The sequence below is a fragment of the Pelodiscus sinensis genome, chromosome 1, assembly GCF_049634645.1.
Source record: "Pelodiscus sinensis isolate JC-2024 chromosome 1, ASM4963464v1, whole genome shotgun sequence".
Taxonomy (NCBI): Eukaryota; Metazoa; Chordata; order Testudines; family Trionychidae; genus Pelodiscus; species Pelodiscus sinensis.
Window position 1 is genome coordinate 11,030,202 of NC_134711.1, and position 27,805 is coordinate 11,058,006.

The following is a 27,805-nucleotide window of genomic DNA, read 5'->3' on the forward strand; positions in this document are numbered from 1 at the left end:
TGTCCCTTTCACACTTGCCATTTCAAAGTCAATACTGAGAGCTCTGGATTAGCAATCATTATTTGGAGTGCTTGTTTGGCTTTATAGAGCACAAATGGCATTCCAAAAGCCATTTCCTGCTGGTGCCAGATGCCTGTCCCTAACACCTGTCAGTGGGGGTTTCAGAGGCAGAGAGGAGATTGGAAGCAATTTCTTTGAATTTCCTCATTTTCCAAGGGAGGAAGCAATTTCTCACCTTTTGCTGAGTGTCACTTGGCTGCAGGTAGAGAACATTACAGCTTGTGGGAATACCAATTAGAGCTAATTATATTCTCACTGATCTGCTTTGGCATTCAAATGCCCAGTAGAAGAATTCATTCAGCAAAGATTCTGTTTTATAGATTCAGGAGTGGGATAGAATCAGAGAATTCTAGGACTGGAAGGGACCTCGAGAGGTTCCAGCTCCCTGCCCTCATGGCAGGACCAAATACTGTCTAGACCATCCCTGAAAACAAGATAGGAAACAAGATGGATATAATGATTAAAATGGAGTTGCTTATTTGAGTTTAAAAACCCCCAACAACTTGTAAGCCTAATTCAACACCAGAACACTAGAATCAGGGGGATAGAGACCAGCGGGGACATATCTCAGCACCTTGTTACAACTTCTCTGATGGTTTCACCCTGTCCCTGTTTTCCTGAGCTACACCTGACCTACAACTGCATTTGGAGTTGCTGCTCCAGTTGAATGCTTCAAAAACTGACAGCAGGATCATAACCTTAACTAGATTGGATGGGGATTTAAAGCAGAAGAAGCAGAAGTAAATGGAGCCTTCAACAAAATAATGAACAGAAAACTGTAGGGGAGAAATTACATCTTCCTTAAAAATAAAGTCCAGTATAATTGGCAAAGAGGAGTTTCACAATGTCAATGAGAGTAAAGCCTTAATGTCATAGTCTCTTAATGCATGTGTGTAACTCTCATTAGGCCAAATGGGGAATTGTATGTGAACAAGAGAAGATGATACGGTATTATTTTCTAAATCTAAAGCCTCCTCATTCAGTGTGTGTTTCTCCCCTGAAGCAGGAGATAAAGGTTATTGATGCAAAACCAGACTTTAAAGAGCCCATTCTGTTGAGTATATGGCTTGTCAGCCAGTGCGATAAAAGCTGGATAGTCTTTCTGTTGGTAAGGCGTCTTAAAATGTGCAACAGGTAAATGTGCAGAAGGCTTTCCAATACAGGTTGGACCTCTCTGGTCCGGCACCCAGGGAACCTGACTGATCCCAGATGGGGGATTTTGCCAGACCAGAGGAGGTCATTTCCAGACACTTTCCACCAGCCTCTCTGGCTGGTCTGCTGGCCTCTTGGCTGTCTCACTACCTCCTGCTGGCCCTGCTACCCTGCTGACCCCATTGGGCAACCATTATTGCCATGGCTCTGGGTCCTCTCCTTTATTAGGTTGGAAGAGAGCTAATTATATGGTTCTTCAGCAAATAAGCCCTTTTATGTTCGTGTATATGTTGTTTGTTGTCTACTTGTTCACTTTCTGAGTGCATAATTGCTTGAAGTGTATGGTGTAGGCTGTTTTGGGGACCACGTGCTGTACTAAGCAGCCCTAGATGAGTCTGAGAATTTACTAACAAGGTTCTAGCTTTCTATCATTTAATTGATCTCTAGTTCTTCTAGGACCCCTTGATAAAGGGGTGGGGCTAACTCATGGAGAACAAAGGTTAATAGCCAGCTCTCATATGTCCAGAGGAGCTGGCAGATAGGGGAGATTTGCAAGGGAGGTGAAAGAGGGATTGTGAGAGGCTTACCTAACAAACATACTCTACGCATAGGCTAATTGTTACCTGGGGTTTTCAGAATCCGGAACAGTGGTAACTTAACTGTTTCACTCCAGGTAGTATCAGGAATAAATTAATGGGAACACAGCAGTTCTGTCAGATAGATGATTAATACAAATAAGCCTGCCCTGATCTAAAACTGCAATTTATTAGCTATTAAGCACACTCAGTCATATACAAAAAGTTTAGGACATGCCAGTTATAGTTATCCACAGTCTGACATGGTTTTGAGTAATCACCAGCCAGACTTCCAGGGGTCCTCTTTCCATCCAGCTGATGGTGAGTTTAGATTTCAGCTCATTGCCAGAAGAAAGGCCCCCTCAGACTGCTCCTAGGTAGATAGTCTTACCTAATCTTTTATAGCTAACTCTAACAAAACACATTGGCTGTATCTATGCTGGCCACTTATTCCGGAAAATCAGCCGCTTTTCCGGAATAACTTGCCAACTGTCTACACTGGCCCCTTGAATTTCCGGAAAAGCACTGATGATCTACTGTAAAATCATCAGTGCTTTTCCGGAAAAACTATGCTGCTCCCGTTCAGGCAAAAGTCCTTTTCCGGAAAACTGTTCTGGAAAAGGGCCAGTGTAGACAGCACAGATTTCTTTTCCGCAAAAAAGCCCCAATCGCGAAAATGACTATCGGGGCTTTTTTGCGGAAAAGCGCGTCTACATTGGCACGGACGCTTTTCCGGAAAAAGTGATTTTCTGGAAAAGCATCCTGCCAATGTAGATGCACTTTTTCCGGAAATACTTATAAAGGAAAACTGTTCCGTTTTAAGCATTTCCGGAAAAGGGTGCCAGTGTAGACGTAGCCATCAACTATAGTGACTCCCAGTGGGTTTGCATAATAACCTCAACTGGGTCACCAATTTTCCTATTTTCAACAAACTACTCCTTATCTCAAAGCATTTCTAGTATTTTAGCCATAAGCACAGAGCCACCTAAACCCAAGGTCACTATCCACTCATTCTCACTGTCCACCCCTGTGATAGGTGCTGTCCATTTGGGATGCAGCCCAGTGTGCATGTTTCTTCCCTGCTGAGACAGAAGATAGGAGAAAGAAGACGCTTACCTCTCCCAGTTCCTGAGATTCCTGGTGTCTGATGATCATGGCTCCTGTCTCGTGGTCTTGGTGATGTCACCCCTTTGTGCTGTGTGTCACCCCTTTGTGCTGTGTGTCAATGAGAATTGTGATGTGTTTACCCTTTTAATTTGTTTTACTCACCCTTAGCATTGTTGTTGTTTTGGGGATCTGGGCTTGATTTGTTACTACCCAAGTGATCTTTGTCTGATAATTGGGAATAGCTGCAGTAGTAAGAACCAGAGGCCGGGTGTGAGACAGGGCATGCTCTCAGAATCTGGCAGGAAGAGGGCTGACATTGCAGAAATACACACTTCTAAGAAGTGCAAAGTACAGAGTACTGATGCAAACACATTCTGGTATCAAGTGGTATCAGAACAACTCAATATCAAGGAAGGTACAAAATATTCCACAAAGAAAATAGGAACACACTGACCCCTCCTAAAAGATAAGGTCAGGATGATAGTATGTGACTTGTTTCTGTCAGGGTGCAAAGATGTATCTCAGAGGAAGTATCTTTGGCTAGTCTAGGGGGGCCAGTGGAGAGTACCAACACTACTACTAATAGCATTACGTGTTGTAGTATGCTATTACCACACTATTACTCATGCTTCATTGACAGAAAACTTGGCTGGATGTCTTCATGCCTTAGTTGATCTTGTGGTCTTTGGGTGATTCACTCATAGTCCGCTAGGCCAACTGCCTGCTCAGAGCTTGGACAGCACACAGGGAGAATACACACATGCAGTCTAACATCTGCCCACAGTTGTTAGGGAGGCGGTCCTTCAATAAATTGTTATTTGTTTTCATCTATTCCTGCCTCCTTGGTTCTTGGTCAATAAATCACTAACCAATGAGAGAGGGCAGGCCTTGTAGTAATGGGTTGGGTTTTCATCCCCCTTAATTAAGTTAACAAAGGTGGCACATATTTTAGTGAGAAGTATATTTTAGTATATACATTGAGGGCTCTTCAACACTTGACTGATGCATGACTAATCTGGGCAGAATTCAGCTTTCTATGGGATGAGGTGCATTTCAACAAGCTTGGGGGTTGTTCATTCTGAAGGTAATTTGGTTATTAGTTATAAGGCTCCTAGACTTCTTTCTGCTCTAGCCATGTCTTAGGTTGTTTGATCAGTGTCTTGTCATTTTTAGGAGTTGGTGTGCAACCTGCTCTGCAGTAACTTTGGACCGTCGCTCTGCCTTCTTTGGATTATTGTTGACCTTCTTAATGGCTATCGAGGCTTTTTTGCTGCCATGAGTCATGTCCACACACTCAGTAGGATTCTACCATGACTTCTGTTTTTTCTCCTTTATTGCAAAGACCAATTCTGACTGGGATGCTATCCTGAGCAAATGGATCTTCTCTGAATTTTGCTTGTGTTTTATAGACCTGTTCTCTAACCAGGATGATAGTCCTGACACATCATTCATTCTTCAGCTTTGTGGAATGTACTTCTTTGAGACAGTGCTCACTGCAGTAACAAATTTTGTCATACATTTGTGGCATTGGTTCAATTTTGAGACCAGGTCTACACTTGACCTGGAAGGTCAGCTGAAGGTACACAACTCCAGCTATGCAGAATACATAGTTGGAGTTGGCTTACCTTAAGCTCAGCATGGTGGTATCCACACAGTGCGAGGCTGAAGGGAGCAAATGCTCCCGTTGGCTTCCCTTACTGCTCATGACTGCAAGGAGTATAGATGCTAGCTGGAGCTGTCCTCAGCATTTGATTTATGGGTCTATACTAGACCTGCTTAATCAAATGCCAGAATGTTAATCTCCAACACGGTGTGCCCTTAATATATTTTATGGATGGTTATAAGCGTATCAGTAGAAAGCACTATAGATGGTAATAGGAAACATACTGTTGTACTGGACTCTAACAATTGTCAAATTATCAATTCAAAGTGTATTAATCATTTGTGAACCTTTAAACTCTATTTTTCAATGGTACCCTTCATATAAAGTGTAACTGTCTTTCCACTGACTTTCCTTTGGGTGAAAAAGTGATTTTCTTTCCTCTAACTAATTGCATCTTACTGATATATCTGTTGTGATGAAAAATCTTGGTACAATTTAATATAAATAAAACCTTTAGGATTCTATAGAAATTAATCAAAATAAATTTAACAATACCACACAGAATCTGAGGGAATTATATACAGCTTTCTATAGCTGTTATTTTTATGTTTTCCTAGGTCATCCTATAGAAATCAATCACATGGGATTTTGATTTTCTATCACATGCTCCCTTTTCTCCTAAAAAAACCATAGAAAAGTTATCTTGCAGATTCCATAGGACTTTCCCCTAAGTCAGCACAATTTGATGTGTGCATTGTTGCAAAGTGTCACCATCATTTTGGTAGTCAAACCACATCGTTAGTCGAGGCACAGCAGTAGGCAGCTCAAAGCAAAAGGGAGAGCATTAGGTGAAATTGGAGCAGACTTGATCTTTAGACTGCAAAGTGTTCATATTCTTTTGCACGGCTGTAAAGCCCCAGGCTGCTACTTCCATTGGCTCTCAAGTGAATAGTGACTGCTGGAGGTAGCATTCTACTTCCGTAATCTTCAGGTCCTTTTGTCTAGAGGATATTCAGATTTAAAAGTGGATTTTTTTTTAATTACATCTCATGGAAATAAAGAATTTTAAGCCGGGAAGGATAAGATATCCCGGGTTTGTGTGTGTTGGCAAGAGAGAAGGCACAGGGATTTCAGTGGGCCAAGCCCTTTTCTAACAGACAGTCTAATGAAAAATCCCATTACACTCTTCTGAGAAGCAGCAACAGTTTCTGCAAGGAGCTGAGACAAACCGAACAGAAGATATCCAGAGTAATGACACATGCCAGCAGAGAGACACACGTACAGCTGCTGCTCTGCTTGGACTGCGGGAGGGTGTTATTTTTCAGATATCAAACATGCTTAAATCAGCTGTTTGGCCATTCTCACCAAATTTATACCTGCTGTTTGCATGCAATGCTCATCCTCAAAAGATTTCTAATGTGGCAATTCTCATTATTAACACTGATAACAGGATCTTATGTAAAATGCAGGACAATGTAGCACTTTAAAGACTAACAAGATGGTTTATTAGATGATTATTTGATCTGAGGAAGTGGGTCTGGCCCACGAAAGCTCATCATCTAATAAACCATCTTGTTAGTCTTTAAAGTGCTACATTGTCCTGCATTTTGCTTCAGCTACCCCAGACTAACACGGCTACATTTCTATCACAGGATCTTATGTGAATCAGTGAAGTTTGGGGAATGCCAGAGTCAGTTCATTGCAGAGCAAATATATTCTTTTATTATTCCCAAACTCCTTTTTTTATATTCCCTTCTATGTAATCTGGGTTGCATAGCTATGCTTGTTTGTCTTAGCAAGGCTTGATATTCCATTTAGGTTGTCCCATTAATGTATATGATCATAAGTAATCTGGAAAAAGGGGTAACCAATGGGGTGGCAATATTTGCTGATGAAATAAAACTACTTGAGATTGTTGAGTCCAAAGCAGATTGAAAGCATTACAAAGGGATCTCGCAAAACTGGGAGACTGGCCAACAAAATGGCAGATGAAATTCAGTGTTGATAAATGCAAATAATGCACATTGTAAAATATAATACAAACTATGTATATAAAATGATGGGCTCTACGTTAGCTGTTACCACTCAAGAAAGAGATCTTGCAGTCATTGTGGAGACTTCTCTGAAAATTCACTCTCAGTGTGCAATGCTAACAGAATGTTTGGAATCATTAGGAGAGGCATAGATAAGACTGCAAATATCACATTGTCTCTATATCCATCCATGGTATGCCCACATCTTGAATTCTGCATGCAGATGTGGTTGTCCCATCTCAAAAAATATATATTGAAATTGAAAAATGTTTCAGATAAAGAGCAACAAAAATGATTAGGGCAAGGAACAACTTCCATATGAGAAGAAATTAATAAGAATGGGAATCTTCACCTTGGAAAAGACATGTCTAAGGGGAGATATGATAGAGATCTATACAATTATGACTGGTTTGGAGAAAGTATATAAAGGAAGTGTTATTTAGTCCTTCTCATAACACAAGAACTAGGGGTCATCAAGTGAAATTAATAGGCAGAAGGTTTAAAACAAACAAAAGGAAGTATTAATTCACACAACACATAGTCAACCTGTGAAACAGCTTGCCGGAGGATGTTATGAAGGCCAAGCCACAAACCAGGATAAAAAAAGAACTAGATACATTCATGCTGGATGAATTAAGGAGGCATGGCCTCCCTCATAGATTGACAGGAAGAGATCGCTACCCACTATCTGCAGGGTGAAGCTAGGAAGGCCAGGCCTTGCCTGCTAGAAGTGGTGGGGTCAGACAAGAAGAAGTGTAACAGGCCAGCTCTGAAGTTCAGTTGGACTGGAGCTGCCAAAGGTGACAGGAACTTCCTGCTTGCTTATGGATCCTGAAGAGGATCCTTAGCATACCAAGGACTGGCAAGTGCTCTCAGGGCCACCTGCTGACTGAGACACCAAGGAGCTGCTGAGCCTGCTGTTGAAGGATGTCAGAAGTAGCCCAGAGAAACTAGATGACAGTTTTTAGTGTTGGCCTGATACTAGGTGAGCATGTTTTGGGCAAATCCCCGCTGACTCTGCGGTAGATTACTCAGCTACTGTTAGGGTCATGGGCTAGGATGTGGTGGAGTGGGCCTGTATCTTCCTACCCTTTCCACCTCCCTCTTGGAGTGACAGCCTCCCCAGCTTAGGGCAGAAGGTCTGTGTTGGTCTACCATTCAACAAGCTAGGGTGCTGGAATAAGGGATAAGAGATCTTTCGGATAAGAGATCTAATTTGCATCCCTTTTACGAAAAAGGGATGCAATCTAAATGTAGCCTTGATGAAGAAGAGATGCCTAACCTAGTGAATGCTAGTGGAAATGCATTAGGTTTGGAAGTTAAAATAAAAGAACAAGTTAAAAATTACTTAGAAAAGTTAGATGTCTTCAAGTCACCAGGGACTGATAAATGCATCCTAGAATACCTGAGGAGCTGATACAGGTTGTATCTGAGCCTTTAGCTATCATCTTTGAAAAATCATGGAAATCAGGAGAGATTCAAGAAGACTAAAAAAGGGCAAATATAGTGCCCATCTATAAAAAGGGAAATAAGAACAACCCAGGAAACTACAGACCAGTCAGTTTAACTTCTGTGCCAGGAAAGATAATGGAGCAGGTAATTAAATAATTCATCTGCAAATGTCTGGAAGAAAATAAGATATGATTAGGTAACAGCTAGCATGGATTTGTAAAGAACAAATCATGCCAAACCAATCTGATAGTTTTATTTGATAGGAAAACTAGTCTTGTGGATAAGGGCAAAGCGGTAGACATAGTATACCTAGATTTTAGCAAGGCATTTGATATCGTCTCACAAGATATTCTTATCAATTAACTAGGCAAATACAATTTAGTTGGAACTACCATAAGGTGGGTGCATAACTGGCTGGATAATCATTCTCAGAGAGTAGTTGTTAATGGTTCACAATCATGCTGGAAAGGCATAACAAGTGGGGTTCCACAGGGGTCTCTTTTGGGACTGGTTTTGTTCAATATCTTCATCAACGATTTAGATGATAGCATAGAGAGATGGCAGATGATACCAAGCTGGGAGGGGTTTTAAGTGCTTTGGAGGATAGGATCATAATTCAAAATGGTCTGGACAAACTGGAGAAATGGTCTGAGGTAAAAAGAATGAAGTTCAATAAGGACAAATGAAAAGTACTCCACTTAGGAAGGAACAATCAGTTTCCAACATACAGAATGGCAAATGATTGTCTAGGAAGGAGTACTGCAGAAAGGGATCTAGGGGTCATAGTGGACCACAACATAAATATGAGTCGTCAGTGTGACACAGTTGCAAAAAAAGCAAACATGATTCTGGGATGCATTAGCAGGAGTGTTGTGAGCAAGACTCGAGAAATCATTCTTCCACTCTACTCTGCACTGATTAGGCCTCAATTGGAGTATTGTATCCAGTTCTGGCCACCACATTTCAAGAAAGGAATTGCAAGTAGGAATACGAGATCCTCCGGAATAGGGCTTTATTCCGGAGGATCGCCCCAGTCTGGACGCTTTTCTCCGGCTTATCTCCAAGCTGGAAAAAAGCGGCGGCCATGAAAATGCAAATGCCGCGGGGGATATTTAAATCCCCCGCGCATTTGCCTCTTCCAAAGTTCTACATTTGCATCCCTATTCCGTAATAGGGTCCAATGTAGACGTAGCCCACCTGAGCAACCACACATTTACTTCCTCAATTAGACGATGCCTGCCCAATCCTTTCCCTTCAACAGGGAGGATGGACGAGAACACCACTTGCGCTCTTAATTCTTGGATCCTTCTTCCCAGTGCTACATAATCTGCAGTAACCCACTCAAGGTCAACTTGCCTAAGGAGGCTGTGGAATCTCTATCACTAGAGATATTCAAGAGCAGATTAGACAGACATCTGTCAGGGATGGTATAGTTCGTGCTTGGTCCTGCCATGAGAGCTGGACTTGATGATCTCTTGAGGTCCCTTCCAGTTCTAACTTTCTATTAATCTATCTTGAACAGCAGCACTTACATGGAAATCCATCATGCCCTCTGGTGCCACAGAAGTGGCAGCAAAAATGAAGCAACAGATGTATTACCTACCAGCATCATCTTGTTTTTATTGTAACTATTAAGCCCTCCTTCCTAGGCCTCAGAAGTTCAGCCATTAAATGAGAGACCCAGGTTTGATTCCTGATTCAGAGCCAGGATTTGAACCTGAATTCTTCCCATTGTGCCTAGGCCCTAATAATCCCTGGGCTGCTGATTACTCAGTGGGAAATCTTTGTGAGTCTCACTCACTTATGTATCTTTTGTGAAAAAAATCAGAAATTCTCATTATATCATTCCCATGTGGCATTAAACCAAATGTCACCACCTCACAATTTCCTCAATGCAAAATCCTTGTTTTTTGACCAGCCCTACTTAATACGTACATGGCCAGTGCCTGACATAACTGAGTCCAAACCTCAACTGGTGCCTTTCAGGTGCTACTATGACACAAACAATCCATGCATAAAAATACTTTGAGTTAGACCAACATTTTAAATAACTGGTTTAGGTGGCATGCAGTCACTTGAATTGGATGTTTTTAGTCTTCAAAAAATTATGATTGAATACAAGTGAATTTATGCACTGAGCTGAAAGTGGGATTTTCCTTATCATTCTTTCAAAAAAATGGTTGGGGTTTTAGTCTCATTAACAAGCCCTCTGTTTCACCTAACTGACTATCTCATTTTTTCCTTCACACTGGGGAGTATGCAGCAATGTGCACTAAAAATGGCACAGTCAGACAAAACCTCAGGTTTTATGTTAAGGTCCGTGTTTTCTTGAGGAAGGAAATAATATGAAAAAGGTGTATATAAGTATGTAGAACCCTGTCAATTTACTTTTCAGAAGGTCATGTTGCTGGACAGGTTTGGGAGCCAATTCACGCTATTACTAAATAAAAGGAAAAAATATAGTTACCATAGCAACTGGCGCACCACATGATGCTGATTTTTCCCTCTGAGATTTTAAAAACCCGTACATTTTTAAGGAAACATGCACCAAAATACCTCCTGGAAACTTGTGTGACTTTGTCTATGCTTTTATTAAAGTGGAGTAGATTAAATCTATTCATCAGTAACTATTTCTGCTGAGCCATTTCAAACAAGGCCATGGGGGAGTGTTATGAGAGGGCTACATAGAGACATATATCTTCATCTATGTGTGTTATGTAGATAGCCAATATGAAAAGAGCCATGCATTTGCACATAAGAATCTGTAGCATAGTAAATTCAACTAAATTATTATGAGCTGCAAAATAGCTCAATACATCTAATTTAAAGTCTTATCCGGCTGCCCGTTATGGTTGTATCTGTGAACCTGACAGTCTGTAATGTATTTAGCCTCAGAGCTCTCTTTGAGTTAGGGAACTGTATTCATCCCACTTTTACAAAGGAGAGAATGGAAACATGCAGATTAAGTGACCTGTCCAAAGTCACACAGAAAAGCTGTAGTGCAGGGTTCGCCAAGGCTAGCCCCTGGCAGGCTGCTAATGCTTTATTTACCTGCGAGTCCACGGGTACAGCTGTTTGCAGCTCCCATTGGTAGCAAATAGCTGTTCCTGGACAATGGGAGCTGTGGGAAGCAGCACAAACTGGGGCACAGCTTTCTGCTGCTCCCATTAGCTGGGAATGGACATGCAGACAAATAAATCACTGGTGACCAGCCAGGGGCTAACCCTGGTAAACCTCACCCAGCCTGCAGGCCACTTATTGCCCACCCCTTCTGTAGCAGAATAGGGAATTGAATCTCTGTGTCCTGAGTCCTTATCTATCACCCACACCACTGTATCTGCCTTCCTCTCTGAGTTCGACTCCTAAGGGAAAGGTGGTTTCTTTCACTTCAGCCATCTGACAGATTCATAAGCTCAGGTATAATTATTTCCCTCACAAGCACTGGTGCGTTTCTTTATCTTCCTAGTTGTTGACGTGTATTCTTCCTCCTTGAGCGGCAATTTATGATTGATTTAGTATTAAGTGATAGTGAAACGTTTCAGAAGACTGTTTTGATGTATCCTGAATTTGACCTGGGTAGTTAATAATTGCGGTTCATCAGAAAAATTGAATGGGCTTATATCTGTTTCCTGAGACACAAATATTGAAGCATTTTCTTGTAGTGTAAGGCCTGGCCTTCTCACAGATTTTGGATCAATATAACTATGGAACCTAGGGGAGCTAGCTATTGTGTTTTTGCCAATATTGCTACATTGGTATTACAGGTTGAACCTCTCTTAAGCAGAACTCTCTGGTCTGGCAACATCCCTGGTCTGACAGGACCACAGACGTCCCAGGACCAGAGTCCCAGTGGAGGGTTGGCAGCTGGGAGCCCTTCCGTGGGGCAAGAGCCCAATAGCGGGGCTGCCCTGTAGCAGCAAATCCAGGAGCCCAGCAGTAGGGCTGCTGCCCGGTGCTGACACTGTGGGAAAGGGGCATGGGAGGCAGTGGGGCTGGAGCCAACCAGTGAAACTGCTCTGCGAGACTGGGAGGCAACATGGCCGCCTAGCAGCACAACCAGGAGCCCAGCAGCCTCCCTACCACCAAGCGGCTCAGCTGCCAAGCAGGACTAGAAGGTAGCGTGGCTGCCTCACGGGGTCAGGAGTCTGACCACGAGCAGGGCCAGGAACCTGGGAATGGGGCTGCTCAGCAGCACAGCAGAAAGCCCGGCAGCCCCACTGCCACCCGGCAGAGCTGCCTGGTTCAGCCAGGATGCAGCAGGGCTGCCCAGCAAGGATGAAGCCCAATGGAGCTTGTTGCCTGGCAGCACAACTGGACCCCAGAAGTGGGGCTGCCTCATGGGGATGGAGCCCAAAGGGGCTTCCATGGTGGCGCCAGGACCCCTGTGTGCACAGGGGTTGGCGGCAAGGGGAAGCCAACTGGGAGACTACCAGTGAGGCCATGGCGTGGGTGGGGAAGAGGAGTGGTTACAGGGTGGGCCCAGAAATGACCTTCATGGATCCAGCAAAATCCCTCATCTGGGACCAGTCACATCCCAAGGGCGCTGGACCAAGGAGATCCAATCTGTGCCCTTTTACTGTGGAGGCCCTTATCTTCTATCTATCTATAATATATAAAGGAGAATGTTTGTATGTTTGTGCACTAATAACTTGGACACTATAAGAGCTATCGCAACCAAACTTTGCATGGGATAACCTTTCATCCAGGAGAAGGTTTTAAGGTACTGTGGGAGGGAAGAGATGAGAGACCGACGCCTATCCCCGGGGCTGCACAGAGCTTTGCAGTGGGGAAGGAAGCAGCTTCCCGGGGGAAGCGGCAGGGACAGTCACTCACTAAGGCCAGCGGAGGGACAAGGAAACAGAGGGCAGGCTCGGGCATAGGCTGCAGGTGCGCCGGCTTCCTTCCCCTCCCTCCCCTCAAGCTCCTCACCTCAGTTATATCAACTTTCCTGAACAACGCCGGGTAACTCCAGCTGGTACCAGGATAAATGTAGCTATATCCAGATAAGTTATTCCTCTTCCCATACAGGAATAGCTATATTGGCATAAGCATATTATATGTATTGCTATTCCTTCCACAGAAACAGTCACGTCAACTATGTCAGCCTAAGAGTTGTAACCACTCAAGAGCTGAGAGTAGAGCATTGTGCAAATCCATGAGAGAACAAGGCAGTCCTGTTCACTGAGTCCAGGTTGCAATTATGTGACCTTCATCTCCTAATGGAAGCAAAATGGGGAGTCACAAATGCTCTATTTATAGTCATTACCAGAGCACGTGATCACCTCACATCTGAAACAATTACATTTTTTCTAAAAGATGTCCTGGAAAGACAAAACTAGGGGGATTGGATGGTTGGATTTGTCATGAGATAGACATTGACTATGTTTGAAGCTTGTCCTTGCCAACTAATATACCACCTGGAGGTAATACCAAGGACCCTTAGTAGAATTGTCTCAATGGGAAGCCTTTTGTTGAGATGGTGGCTTGGTGAGTTAAACACGGGGGCTACGTCTACATTGGCATCCCTTTCTGGAAAAGGGATGCTAATGTGATGAGTCGGAATTGCAAATCTGCGGGGGAATTAAATATCCCCCGCGGCATTTGCATTTACATGGCTGCCGCTTTTTTCTGGCTTGGGGATAAGCCGGAGAAAAGCGCCAGTCTAGACACGATTCTCTGGAAAATAAGCCCTTTTCCGAAGGATTTCTTATTCCTACTCCTCCCCAAAAAATGAGGAGTATAGGATCTTTCGAAAAAGGGTTTTATTTTCGAAAGATCCCCGTCTAAACTGCTGGGTTTTTTTCTAAAAGCCCCGTTTCAAAAAAAGCAGCGGCCCCCATTATGCAAATGAAGCATGGGAAATTCGCATCCACGCTTCATTTGCAATATCGACGTGCCTAATTTACATCCCTTTATCGAAAAAAGGGATTTAGTTTAGATGTAGCCATAGTAACACATAGAATCATAGAATTATAGAATACTAGGACTGAAAGGGAACTTGAGAGGTCATCGAGTCCAGTCCTCTGCCCTCATGGCAGGACCAAATACTGTCTAGACCATCTCTGATAGACATTTATCTAACCTACTCTTAAATAGCTCCAGAGATGGGGGTTCCACAACCTCTCTGGGCAATTTATTCCAGTGTTTGACTACCCTGGCAGGTAGAAACTTTTTCCTAATATCCAACCTAAACCTCCCTTACTGCAGTTTAAGTCCATTGCTTCTTGTTCTATCCTCAGAGGCCAAGATGAACAAGTTTTTTCCCTCCTCCTTATGACATCTTTTTAGATACTTGAAAATGGCTATCATGTCCCCCTCAGTCTTCCTAGAAAGCCTAATTCGAACTGCCTACTCCGTGCCGCGTGTAGCCGCGGGCACGGAGTCCGAACTACCGGGGATTAAAAAATGGCAGCGCCCGGCAAGATGCAAATGAAGCCCGGGATATTTAAATCCCGGGCTTCATTTGCAACTTCCATTGACTACATTAACCACTCTAGTTCGAACTAGGGTGGTAGCATCCTAAACTCGAAATAAGATATGCAATTTGCACTAGGCAAATTGCATATCTTATTTCTAATCTATTTCGAAATAACGTATTTTGAAATTTGGCACGTCTACACGGCACCAAATTTTGAAATAAGATGCTATTTTGAACCATCCTTTAACCCTCATGTAACTAGGTTTACCAGGATGCTGAAATAGTGCACCAGTTACTGCAAAAAATGTTTTTTAAAAAATGGGCAGCTTGTGTAGATGTGGGATGGTTATTTTGGGATACCAGAGGTATCCCAAAAATAGCCGTGCAGTGTAGACATACCCTAAGGTGCCACAGGACTACTCATTTTTTTAAAAGTTGTAATAATAAATGAATTGTGTAAAGCTGGGCCAGTTTGCTTTCTGATACTTCCAACGAGGGATAAGAACGTAAGAATGGCCATACTGGGTCTGAACAAAGATCCATCTAGTCCAGTATCCTGTCTTCCAACAGTGGCCAATGTGAGGTGCCCCAAAGGGAACAAACAGAAAAGGTAATCATCAAGTAATCCATCCCATTGTCCATTGCCAGCCTCTGCCAAACTCAAGGAGCACTTATTGGTGCTCACAATAGGTATGTTTACTCCAGTGTTGGTAATGATCACACAGGGCTGACTTTGTGGGAAGTTTTTCAATACGCTGCTGCCTGTTGCTTGAAATGGGTGAGGCGTAATAGTGAGGCAAAGTAGTCTTGCAAGTTTATACTAGTATAACTGCAACTGCATAATGGGGTGGGATAGTCTATTGCTTTCACCGTATCTGTGGAGTTAAAGCAGTACAAGTTTTGTATGTGGGGACCAGGTCTAAGTACAGGGATATCTGTAACAAAAAATTTGGTCGTGTGAATGTTTGCTGTAAACTAAGATGTGAAGTATGTGAAATTGGCCAAAGCTAATTTACCTAACAGTTCAACCATGTATTGACAGAAAAGATGTAACATGACAGACCAGTTCACTTATAACCCATGTCTCCATCTGCCATGATCCTGGCTTTGTGACTATGTTAATCAGGGAGGAGCTCACTCTGATCTCTGACCTTCAGGGAGTCTTGTTGTACAACACTGCAGCTCTCAGCTGTGCAGTGGCTTTTGTCTCCAATGTCTTGTAGAATATTTTTGGATGAAGAGAACTGGAGACCTGGTATCAGAGGAAATCTTTGAAAAGTGTACAGGTTGCATACAATAATGGGGTGAAATGATTGTGGAGAAAGAAGACAGACGTGTGGAGTCTGCTGAAAGCTAAAGAAAGATAGACAAGCTGTCTCACAGAAGTGACCTTGGGATCAACATACAGTGGTGGGAAAAGAACACAGTACATTTGGCATATTAGACAAAGCTTGCCCTGTTTTGGACAGTGATGTCTCACCCCTAGGTGCTGACAACTAACAGAGACCTCTGTGGTGATTCTAGCCTGGAATGTGGTTCTTGACCACCAGAGACCCATATACTGTGTTTTCATCTTGTCAAATGAAGAGAAAGTAGAATCTGAGAAAAAGGAGAGTATATGCCCCACCTCATAGGTGAGCACCGGGGCCTGTTTTCTTTCTGACCTGCAATGAGAGAGAGTGGCTGTGTGGATGAAGCCCTTAGAGTGGCAGTTGGCAACCTGTGGCTTTGAAGCGGCATGTGGTTCTTTCGCTGCTCCCTTGCAGTTCTTTGGCTGTCCCCTTGTGGGCAGCCTTTTTATGAAAAAACCCTGAATTTCTGAAAAACAACAACCCCTAAAAGTTGCATGCAGGGTTTAGTCTAGGGGGCTCCACATTCTGCACCCGCTCCCAGAACTGTCCTCACAGCTCCCGTTGGTGGGTTCCCAGCCAATGGGAGCTGTGGGGGCAGTGTTTTGCAGGTGCAGTCAGTGCATAGAGATTGGTTTCCCACTCCCCCACAAGGGGCACACAGAGTCACACCAGCACCCAGCTGCCTCTGGGAACAGTGTGGAACTATGGCAGGCAGACAGGTTGCCTGAGTCTTGCTGTGCCACCTTCCAGGATCATCTGTGAAAAGTGTCTGCAGAGTCTGCACCTCGCACCGCTTTGGAACCCCAATCCTCTGCCCCAGGTGAGAATTCCCTACCACACCCTCCCAGAGCCTACAACTCTCACCCTCTCCTGCACCCCAACTCTCTGCACCAGCTGAGAGCTTTACATGTGAGACAGCTCTTGAAATATTTTGGTCAAAGACAAAAAAAAAGTCTCTTCTTTTTTGAAAGCCTCCCAACTGCTGCCTTAGCATAACTCTTTCAACTGGCTATTGTACAGTGGCTTCCCTGCTGTCTTATTGTTGGGAGAGGGAAAAGGAAAGCAGGGAGAGCTAAGGAACATTTTATGAATGCAGTTTAGCTTACTAATTCAAAGGCCTGAGATGGGGCAGTAGAATGCAATGGTAACTCAACACTAGTTTTGTAAAATACTCCTCGGCTGCGTCTCGACTGGCAAGTTTTTCTGGAAAATCAGCCACTTTTCCGGAAAAACTTGCCAGCTGTCTACACTGGCCACTTGAATTTCCGCAAAAGCACTGAATTCGTACTGTAAGAAATCAGTGCTTCTTGAGGAAATTCTATTCTGCCCCCGTTCAGGCAAAAGTCCCTTTTGTGCAAAGCTTTTGCGCAAAAGGGCCAGTGTAGACAGCTCAGATTTGTTTTCCGCAAAAAAGCCCAGATCGCGAAAATGGCCATCGGGGCTTTTTGCGGAAAAGCACGTCTAGATTGGCACGGACACTTTTCCGCAAAAAGTGCTTTTGCGGAAAAGTGTCCGTGCCAATCTAGACGCTCTGTTCTGAAAATGCTTTTAACGGAAAACTTTTCTGTTGAAAGCATTTCCGGAAAATCATGCCAATCTAAATGCATTCCTCCTGTGGTAGATTTGCCTTATTGTTTCAGTGAGAACTTGGGTTGAACTTATTTGATTCACAGTCCAGATGTACAGCAGGGCTACTCAACTTTGGAAGCCCCGGGGGCCACGGTGATGCTCACTGCACAAGCTGAGGGCCGCAACTTAAGTGTGGTTGCATATACATGCAAATATATATGCAAATATATGCAAATAGCTTTTTCATGCTGATGGGCATGCATACGAAGATTAAGGCAAGACTACACAACACGCAGGTCCCATTTAAGTCAGTTCTGCTGATATTAATAAAATGCAATATTTACCTGATTTCCACCCATATGACAGCACTTTTAATGAGCAATTGACAGTCCAGGAATGTAACTACTAAAATTCATATCAACAGAAGACCATTATATTGACTTCTTTTTTGTTTTGGCTTCACAACGGTCCAGGAATTTAACTATTAAAACACATCAACCCAGACTGTACCGTAAACCCAAAACACACCGTAGGCTGCAAGCAAACCAGCCACGAGTCGCATATGGACCTTGCTGAGTAGCCCTGTTGTACAGGAAGGAGGAAAAGGGGAGAATACCTAATTTTTCTGATTAAGAGCAGACATGCTAATCAATACTTAGGATGGAAGACCCACATGGAAATGCTGTGGAAATGTAGTTGATGATTTCAAACGTGCCCCATTTCTCTTATGGGTCATTATGGCCCCAGCATGGTATCAGGAAAAATAGCTCATTTGGTGTGGCCATCTTTTGGATGTGATATAAATTCAGATATAAATTGAGTTCTGAACAACCCAGTCATTGCAGCTCCCATAACACATTATTTGTTAGAGCAGGCGTATTAATCACAGCGTCCTGGCCAAATTCCAGTTCGCCTACCTCGAGATCCTCTTGTGGGTTCAACTGGATGTGCCATTTTTCTTTACTCCCTGCCAAAACTGTAATGCGGCCCTGCTGTGCTCTACTTAATAAGCCTTTGCATCATATGCCAGTAGCCAGGGAGGAGAGAGCTTTGTATGTATTCAGCTTAAAAGCTGATCTACAAATGGAAGGTACTATTAATTTAAAAAAATAAAGCAGTGCAGAATGGAGTTAAATGGAGACAGAACAGCGACTGGCTGAAACAGTGTTTGAGTAAGGTAAGAATGTTGACAATGAGTAATAGTTTCAGATAACACAAATGTCAAAAGAACACTTTACAGATAATTTGAAGAATGGTAAATGAGAAGAGGTTGGTTCGCAGGGAAAATAAGATCAGGGTGCAGTGATCCAAAAATTATATTTGAAGCCTTGTATCATGCAAATAGCAAAGCTGCCACGGCTGCCTCCTTCTGAAAGAGAGGAAGACATGTCGCCTAATTGCTTAATGTGGCTTCATTCGCCCAGCGTGGAATGTTATCAGTAATACAAGAAGAAAGAAGTAGCTCACCCTGGGAAACATTTGCCTCTGGGCCGAGGGACAGCACAAGGTCTGTGTAAGCTTTATTTTGAGGACTTAAATAGTATATATGTCTTACACTGGCTCCGCTGCACAGAGTAATGTCACTCCTTGTGAACTGCAGCATATTGTTGGGAGATCTTCTTAATCTCCAGTCCCTTCTCTTTGGAACCGCCTATCTAAATAAAGGTCCAATTGTCCGGGTGACTACACTGTCATAAATGGCCCGCTGTTTTCTGTGGGGCAGTGTCTCCCCAGTATCAGGTGCATTATATGCCACTCAGATTATGAAACAGGTTTCCTCCGTCGGGCCAGTCTGTCATCAGATTCTTGAACCCCGCCTGACACAGCAGCGTCATTGTTGCTGAGTCAGTGCGGCAAGTACAGTTGGGGCATGTCAACACTTGGAAACTATTTCAAAATAACTAACATCGATTTAATAACTCCCGAAATAATGAAATTGAAATAGCATGCCATCGCTACAGGGAAGCCTCGAAATTATTCCAAGGCAGGCTCCAATAGCATGGAGGTTCTAGCTCGGCTTAGAGCCCTAGGAAGCACTGGGGAGTAATTAGTTTGATTTGCTCTGGGAGTCGTTATTTTGAAATAGCGGCACTGGAGCATCCACACTAATGCTATTTTGAAATAACTATTATTATTCCTCAAGGAAAGCAGTAGTACCAATTTTGAAGTAAGCAGACTGTTATTTTGAAATAATGGGCTTGGTAGTGTGCATGCTCTGCTTATTATTTTGACTTACAGGGAGGTTATTTAGAAATAAAGCCCTAGTGTACACCAGGGCTTGGAGACCATCAGGCTATAATAAGAGTTACAGCCTCTCTCAGAGCCCGAGGGAAGGAGGGTCAAGGAAAAGGGGTCTTCCTGGGAAAACCCAAGGAACGGCCTCTCTTGAAGAAAAAGTGTAGCTTGATATTTATATTGTGGTTATCAATGAATCCGAACTCCAGAAAGGGATGAGTTTAGACTTTACCCAGTGGCTCTATACTGTGATCAGACCCTTCCAAGCAGTCTGGAGTGATACCACTGAGCCTCAAACTATCTCACTATGGAAGCAGAATCAAGTTAGGTCTACATTATGAAGCAGTAATAGAGATGTAGCCGTGTTAGTCTGGTCTTACTGAAACAAAAGTCAGGACTATGCAGCACTTTAAAGACTAACAGGATGATTTATTAGGTGATGAGCTTTCGTGGGCCAGACCCACTTCCTCAGATCAAATTGTGGAAGAAAATTGGCATGACCATATGTACCAAAGGGATACAATCAAAAAAAGTGAACACAGGCTATGTCTAGACTGCAAGCCTCTTTCGAAAGAGGCTCTTTCAAAAGATACTTTCGAAAGAGCCTCTTTCGAAAGAGAGCGTCTAGACTGCACGTTGAACTTTCGAAAAAGCGGCTTGCTTTTTCGAAAGAAAGCATCCAGTGAGTCTGGATGCTCTCTTTCGAAGAAGCCCTATTTACATTGAAGAACGCCTTCTTTCAAAAGAGGAACTTTCGAAAGAAGGCGTTCTTCCTCGTGAAATGAGGTTTACCGCCATCGAAAGAAAAGCCGCGTTCTTTCGATTTAATTTCGAAAGAACGCGGCTTGAGTCTGGACGCAGGGGAAGTTTTTTCGGAAAAAGGCTACTTTTCCCGAAAAAAACCCTGAGTCTGGACACAGCCTCATATAAAATTGACAAATTAGATTTTGGAACGGGGGAAGAGGGGATGAGGGGAGAGGTTAGTGTCTATGAGATAATGATATTAGGGGTGATAATCGGGGAAGCTATCTTTGTAATGGATAAGGTAGTTAGCATCTTTGTTAAGGCCCATTTGTAAAGTGTCAAATTTAAGCATGAATGGCCGTTCTGAGGCTTCCCTTTGTAGTATGGTGTTAAAGTCTCTTTGAAGCAGGATGCATGTAATAAGGTCATTGAGACAATGCCCAGTCTGGTTGAAATGGCAAGAAACTGTTTTTCCTTTGTGAAACTGTCTGATTATGAAGCAGGGGTGAGATCCCCAGCTCATGTGTACTCAAGCTAGCTCTCAATAACCTAGCATGCTACAAATAGTAGTGTAGCTGCAATAAGACAGATAACAACAGTGAGCAGTGGCACCACTGCCCACATAGGGTGTGTCTAGACTACCTAATTTTGTCGACAAAAGTGGACTTTTGTCGACAAAACTATACCAGCGTCTATACTACCGCTGAGTTCTGTCGACATAATGTCGACAGAACTCAGCAGTTTTGTCAACGCTGGTATACCTCATTTTACGAGGCATAACACCTTCTGTCAACAGAGTTCTGTCGACAGAAGGTGTTATTGCCTGTAACGTTGCGTCCGGACTACGGAGTTCTGTCAACAAAGCAGCTTGCTTTGTCGACAGAACTCAATGTGTCTGGACGCTCTTTGTCGACGGAAGTTTTGTCGACAGTATCTGTCAACAAAACTTCCGTCGACAAAACGCGGTAGTCTAGACGTACCCATACTGACCCACACGGTCCAGAGATGTGTGTACTCAGGGCATTTAGACTTAGCTGCTGTCCAGGCTCAGGGCTGCTGACAGACTTTGCTGGGCCTTGGGCAAGGGGGTAGAACTAGGGGTAGTCAGCCCTCAGTGCCATCTGGACAGCACTGTGCTGGGCTCCGGTGGCAATTTACAGGGCCTGGAGCCCCATTTCCTTTTAAATTGCTGGGCTTCCAGGCAACTGCCTCCTTTGTTTGCCCCCTCCCCGTCTGCAGCTCCATCAGTGGTTATGTGGCTACACTGTTCTTAGTGTGTCATCTCTATGAGAGCTATTGAGAACATGCCTATGCAAGCTGGGTAGCACAGCCCCAGCTCCAGGGGCAGCCAGAACCTAAGCTAGTAACTTCCCCTTCAGCAAGCAGAAGGAACATGGGGTATGTCTACACTAGCTCATTAGTTCGAGCTAGGTAGGGTAATTAGGGCAACTGGAGTTGCAAATGAAGCCCAGGATTTAAATATCCAAAGCTTCATTTGCATGTTCCTGGGCACTACAATTTTTAAATCCCCCTTAGTCCGAACTCTGTGCCCGCGGCTACACGTGGCACAGAGTAGGTAGTTCGAATTAAAGATCCATGAGGAGTAATGGTAGTTCGAATTAGGATCTTTAATTCGAACTACCTACTCCATGCCGCGTGTAGCCACAGGCACGGAGTTCGGACTAAGGGGGATTTAAAAATGGCGATGCCCGGGAACATGCAAATGAAGCCCAGGATATTTAAATCCCGGGCTTCATTTGCAACTCCAGTTGCCCTAATTACCCTACCTACCTCAAACTAATGAGCTAGTGTAGACATACCCCATGTTTATTTGTCAAAATCTATTTTTGTCAGTGCATGGCCACAGGCTGTATTTTGGTAATGTAATGGGCCTCCCTGGTATCTCTTTCCATAATTGTACCCTCGTTCAGCCAGCCAGCTCATCTGCTCTACTTTAACACACTGTTAAGTCCTTTCCAATGTATCTAATATATTAGGGGAAATTCATACCCTGGATTCTTTTCCCCATCAGTAATTATATGGAAGAAAAAAAAACTGGTGGTGATGAGAAATCTATATTGCAAAGAACTGGCTTGAATGTGCATGTACCACTGCCCTCTGCTATGTGGAATCAAAGCAGCTCTGCTGTGTGCTGTCATTCCTTCAGCAATAGAAATTCCCTTCTAGCTAAAGGGATAAAGGCCTTTACTTTTTGAACTGAAGGTTCAGTGTTCTATGCTGTGAAGTTCTACTGATCCTGGCCTGCAGCACCGAGATACCCATGGTGTTCCTGAGTATGTAAGATTTGTTGAAGAGTGATATCCAAGGGTACTTTGGTGTCAGTTTCCAGGTTATAAATATAAGGGGATTCATTTAAACTTGCAGAATGCATACTTGCAAATGTAGCCTCAGACGTTTAACACAGAACTGGATGATCCCACATACTTATTTGTTCTTTCATGTTGCTGAGAGATTGCTTCTATAAAAAGAGGGAGAAAACATGGAAATATGCACGTTACTATGTAGGTCAACTATTAATTGGTTTCAAAGGGCTTCATTATTAAAAAGAAGTTTATCTTTTATACCATGAAGACAGTTGTTCCATTTGCAGCATAAACTGGGACATATGCATCCTGTTTTGTTTTTCTCCAAACTACAATGAGCAAGCAAGCCCATTAACTCAAGGATCAAGATGTACAGGAACTCTTGCAAACTATTTCATCTCTTTAAAAAAAAAGAAAGAGAGAGAGAGAGAGATTGAGTATAAGAAAAATCTCCATAACCACAGGTGAGCAATAAAATAGCTTTAAGGCAAAAGTATTATACTCAGTATACTCTTAATCAGTGTCTCTTCTTTTTACATCTCAGTGGGAAACCTCCATATCCATAAACTTAGTTTCATAAGAAACAATTAGGGATTTTCACAACACATAAAGGTCACTACAAATTAGATGCTTCCTCTATCAAGTATCCATTAGGGGTTCAAAATTAAGTACGATCATTTCCAAATACTTAGTGTTTCCATCGATTTACTCTAAAAAAAAAAGGTACATTTTATTGTTAGGTGGGAGCATTATTTAGTAACTGATCAACTTACTTAAAACGCATAGTTGCCTTAAGAAAGACTGTTTTCTTTTTAAGATGTCTTCTGGAATGAGAGTGGATAACTCCTGGGATCACTAATTGGTTATGGAGTACGTTTTCTTCTCCGAACGACTGATCTGAATCCAGACTAGAGATACTGAACATTGTTACTGTTATTTAAAAATAAAATACAGTAACAATTCAAACTGCTGCAGGCTACAATTGTATTACCACAGCCTTAGTGTACAATACAGGCAGACCCCGGGTTACGTACAAGATAGGGACTGTAGGTTTGTTCTTAAGTTGAATTTGTATGTAAGTCGGAACTGGTACATATTGTAGGGGAAACTCTAGCCAAACATTTCTCCAGAGCTCAGTTTTATTCTCCCACACCTCACTTCCCTCAGTCCTTTATTCTCAAGCTGAGGTGTCTGCTGAGAAAAGCCGCTCCGCTTCTCCCTGGTCTGCTGGGGGGGGGGGGGGGGCGCTAGCTTTGGGGGAAGCAGCTAGTGCAGAGTTGCCTCACCCCGTTTGTAAGTGGGGATCCGATGTAAGTCGGATCCATGTAACCCGGGGACTGCCTGTACTGTCCTTTTATTGCCATTGTGAAATGAATTAGTAGTTTCAGTCCATTTTACAACCCTCTTATAAATATTTTGAGTTATTTATTTTGTAAAGAGTCCTAGAACAAGAAGGGACTAGATTGCTCCTGGGGCTGATAATATACTATTAGTCTTTCATTTCTTGGTCCATATTTTAAATCTGAACCAAATTCATAGCTCCTAAGGCCAGAAAGGACTGCGGTGAGCATCTAGTCTGAAAGCCAATATAATGCGGGCCATAAAATGTTTTAAGAGCAGACCCTTAAAAAACCTCTAAACTTCATTTAAAATTTACCAAGAATGAAGAATCCACCACAACACTTGGTGAAGAGTTCCAGTGGTTAATTACACTCCCTGTTAAGACATAGCCTCACGTTATGTTCTTCTTTCCAGTTGAAATTTGTGTCGCTTCCAGTTCCAACCAGTTATTTCTTTCTCTGATAGACTGAATCAAATATTTTTTCCTTGTGTAGATCCTAACAGACTGTAATCCACTCACCCCTTCCTGTTTTATCTGTTAAGATAAATGGATTGAGGGCCTCAAGTCCATCACTGTAAATTCTGGTTTCTAATCTTTCAGTCTCATGGCTCTTCGCTGAACCTTCTCCAATTTGCCAACATCCTTCCTGGACTGTGGACACCAGAGGGGGACACAAATTTTTATCGCTGGTCAAATACAGAAGTAAAATAACCTCTCTATTTCAACCAGAGATTTCCCTGTTCATGTATCCAAGGATTGCATTAGTGCTTCTAGCCACAGCATTGCATTTGAGTGCATGTTCAGCTAACTATCCACCCAGAACCCTAAATCTTTTTTTTTTTTTAAGTAATGAATGGCCCAAGGAGCTGCACTATCTGAAGACTTCAGTTTTTAGTGGCTATGTGCCCACTCTGTTATTGGAAATGTTTCTTTCCCATCTACAGCAGGGGTTCTCAAACTGGGTGTCACAACCCCTCAGGGGTTGTGAGGTTGTAGGGCCTTGTCAGCCCTTTTACATGTTAGCTGTTGGTTATATGCTGGGATGACAGCCCAAGCTGTCAGAGTTGGATGGGCAGAGAGCAGCAGCTGCTTCTTGGGCACCCACCTCTGAAGGCAGTGCTTTCCCCATCAGCATCACAGAAGTAAGGGTAGCATGGAATGGGGAGGTTCATCATTTTTGGGGGGGTCATCATAGCCCAAAACATTTTCAAAGTGCGTCCCAGGAAAAAGTTTGAAAAGTCCTCATCTACCAGATGAAAAATTAATAATAATTATCCCCCCTGAAATGGAATAATGCCACAGTAGTGCTATTTGACCTTCCATGGAAAACAGCTTGCTTGAAACAGAATGTTATTTTTCAGACACCAATGTAACAATAACAAAATCCTCAGCCATGACTTGCCTCGACTTGTTCTAGGCATCTTGCATCTTGTTCATAATTAAACCTTGTGGTCATCCTTACTTGTTCTCCAACCATCCCAAACAGATCTAGCCATCCCTGTCCATTAAATGCCAAGAATGTAACATTCCTACTTAAGCATACTGGTATTTGGGTAGGAGGCTGCATTTCCAAGTGAAGCTCTCTCCTTTTTCTGCTTGCATTGGGAAAAGCTGCAAGGTAGCTCATATATATGCTGTTGCAAAAATACCTGCCAGAGGTTATTTTGACCAGCTGTTATGTAACTGCAGGTAGATTTGAACCTGGGTCCTCTGGAGTTTTGTGTAGGAGTTTCTTCAACTTAAGATATAAAGCCCACTGGCTCACAGCCCAGACTGTAGCGTTCCTTTGCTCATAGTTCTGGCTGTAAGTGATCTAAGTGCCACTACATGGGACAGCGAACCACACTCGATGTGTGGTTTACATTTACATAAAATGTGTCTGATAGTAGCACTGTTCAAAGGAAGTTTAAAAGACCAAACAAAATGCAGCATATTAAGGAGAGACCTGAAAGTTTGTCCCGCAAGACAAAGAAAAGATCAGTGAGCTATCTAAAATATCAGGAAAACTGTCTGCCAGAACAGATGCAGAAGGAAAAAAAATCTTCAGTCTCTCCAGTGGAGACAATATAGGGTTCATGTTAGGCTAAGGGTTTTGTGTTTAGTATCAGAGGGGTAGCCGTGTTAGTCTGGATCTGCAAAAGCGACAAGGAGTCCTGTAGCACCTTATAGACTAACAGATGTATTGGAGCATAAGCTTTCATGGGCAAAGACCCACTTTGTTAGATGCATGTAGTGGAAATTACATCTCTAATGTAATGCATGTAGTGGAAATTACAGCTCTAATACATCTGTTAGTCTATAAGGTGCTACAGGACTCCTTGTCGGTTTTTTGTTTGTTTGTTTTTGCTTTTTTAAATCAAGTGGTGCCAATTTGAGAGCCGCTGGGATTTACAAAAATAATGGTTTGATCAGGGAAAAATCTCATAAGGGGATGTAGTCAATAACAGAGACATTTTGCCAGTGATGAACTCCTCTGATCTAAAGTTCTGTCATCAGATTCCACTTAATTGAGGATCAGCCCATCAGAAGGTAATTTATGTGAACACAGATAGTGCTTACAAAGTCCTAAAGGTCAGCAAGGGAGATCTTCAGTCATCTTCTTCAAATCCCCAACTACTTGGTTTCACCTCCTCTCCCCTTAGAGGGGTTGTTGACACTGGTGCAAGGAGGCAAATGTGCTAATGTGTAGAGAAAGGGAATTGTATTTTAAAATGCATTAGCTGGTAATGGCTATCCATCTGGGTATTTACTTCTATTTACTAATTGTATTGACTTTCTGTCCCTGGGCTAACTAGAATCAGCTAGCATGTTTTTTGAAGCACAACTACCTTTTCTACACTAGATTCTAAAAAGTGTTTAATATTGCGTTTCTGTTTGTTAACATTTCATTGATTACATAGACAGGTCCCACCAGAGCAAGCCTTCACGTGGAAATCTTACAGGGGGGTGAAATCCTAGCTCTGTTCATGTCTGTCATAAAGCTCCCTTTGACTTCAAGGAGGTTAGGATTTCATCTGTTAGTCACAAGATGGTGAGGAATAAAACTAACCGGTACAATGCTGACAATGATATATTGGCCAGCGTAGACTGAAGTAGGGAGAGAGTCCAAGACGGAAGCGCTTGTATCAGAAGCCTTGCACGAGGTCTGAACCTAGAAGATATAAAGAACATTTAGGTGAAGAGCTTTCTGTCTTATCAATAGTTGGAGTGGCGAAACCCTCATTTCTTTATTGGTTTGTCATTGTGCTCCCCATCTTTGGATTGTTTACCTGTATTGCCTCTGTCTGGCTCTTTGATTTTTTCTGTTTGCTGTATGAATTTTGCTGGGTGTAAACCAATTAAGATGATGGAATAATCTTATAATATATGAGGATTGGGTACTTAAATTTCAGTAGAATGACTGGTTAAGGCAATGTTTCCCCAATGGTGCTCCGTGAAATCCCGGGGTTCCGCAAAGTGAAAGTAAGGGTTCCGCACGAACCCCCCGCTCCTCCCACCGTCTCTAGGGGTTCCTGGAAATTCTTCTGAGTTTAAAAGGGTTCCATGGCCAAATAAATTTGGGAAACACTGTGTTAAGGGGTAACTGAGAATATTACTTTCTATTTTGGAGGCAAACAGGAAGTAAGTAGGAAAAAGACAAAGGAAAAAGTAATGGAAACTGGATTCCTGCTTGCTGAAAACAAACCCCAATAAACACTGAATTATTTACATCTCCAAACTTCACGTATTACTGTTCTCTGTTCATGTGAGAAGGCCCAGGGAAGGGATAAGACCTCTAACAGGAGCTACCATAATATATTTAATGGTAAAGAACTTGACAGGGTGTTAATCTATAGTGC

General features: G+C 42.9%; 3 long non-coding RNA genes across 4 annotated transcripts in view; 1 reads left to right on the top strand and 2 right to left on the bottom strand.

Moving 5' to 3' along the window:
• Window positions 1-1,923, bottom strand: part of LOC112547026 (uncharacterized) — a 29,735-nt gene extending 27,812 nt beyond the window's left edge. The window contains exon 1 of the long non-coding RNA XR_003090766.2: window positions 1,836-1,923. This is a non-coding gene — a long non-coding RNA (uncharacterized LOC112547026). The remainder of the gene's footprint in view (window positions 1-1,835) is intronic.
• Window positions 1-4,977, top strand: part of LOC112547027 (uncharacterized) — a 40,788-nt gene extending 35,811 nt beyond the window's left edge. Inside the window, exon 3 of one of the 2 annotated variants that reach the window (XR_003090767.2) lies at window positions 4,068-4,977. This is a non-coding gene — a long non-coding RNA (uncharacterized LOC112547027). Of the gene's footprint in view, window positions 1-2,823; window positions 3,303-4,067 lie in introns of those variants that run through there. The other variant, XR_012903106.1, reaches the window with a different exon arrangement.
• Window positions 4,978-22,912: 17,935 nt separating this feature from the next.
• The window catches only part of LOC112547022 (uncharacterized), a 68,060-nt gene continuing 63,167 nt past the window's right edge, over window positions 22,913-27,805 (bottom strand). The window contains exons 3-4 of the long non-coding RNA XR_003090757.2: window positions 27,016-27,117; window positions 22,913-23,024 (exon numbers count right to left, since the gene is read on the bottom strand). This is a non-coding gene — a long non-coding RNA (uncharacterized LOC112547022). The remainder of the gene's footprint in view (window positions 23,025-27,015; window positions 27,118-27,805) is intronic.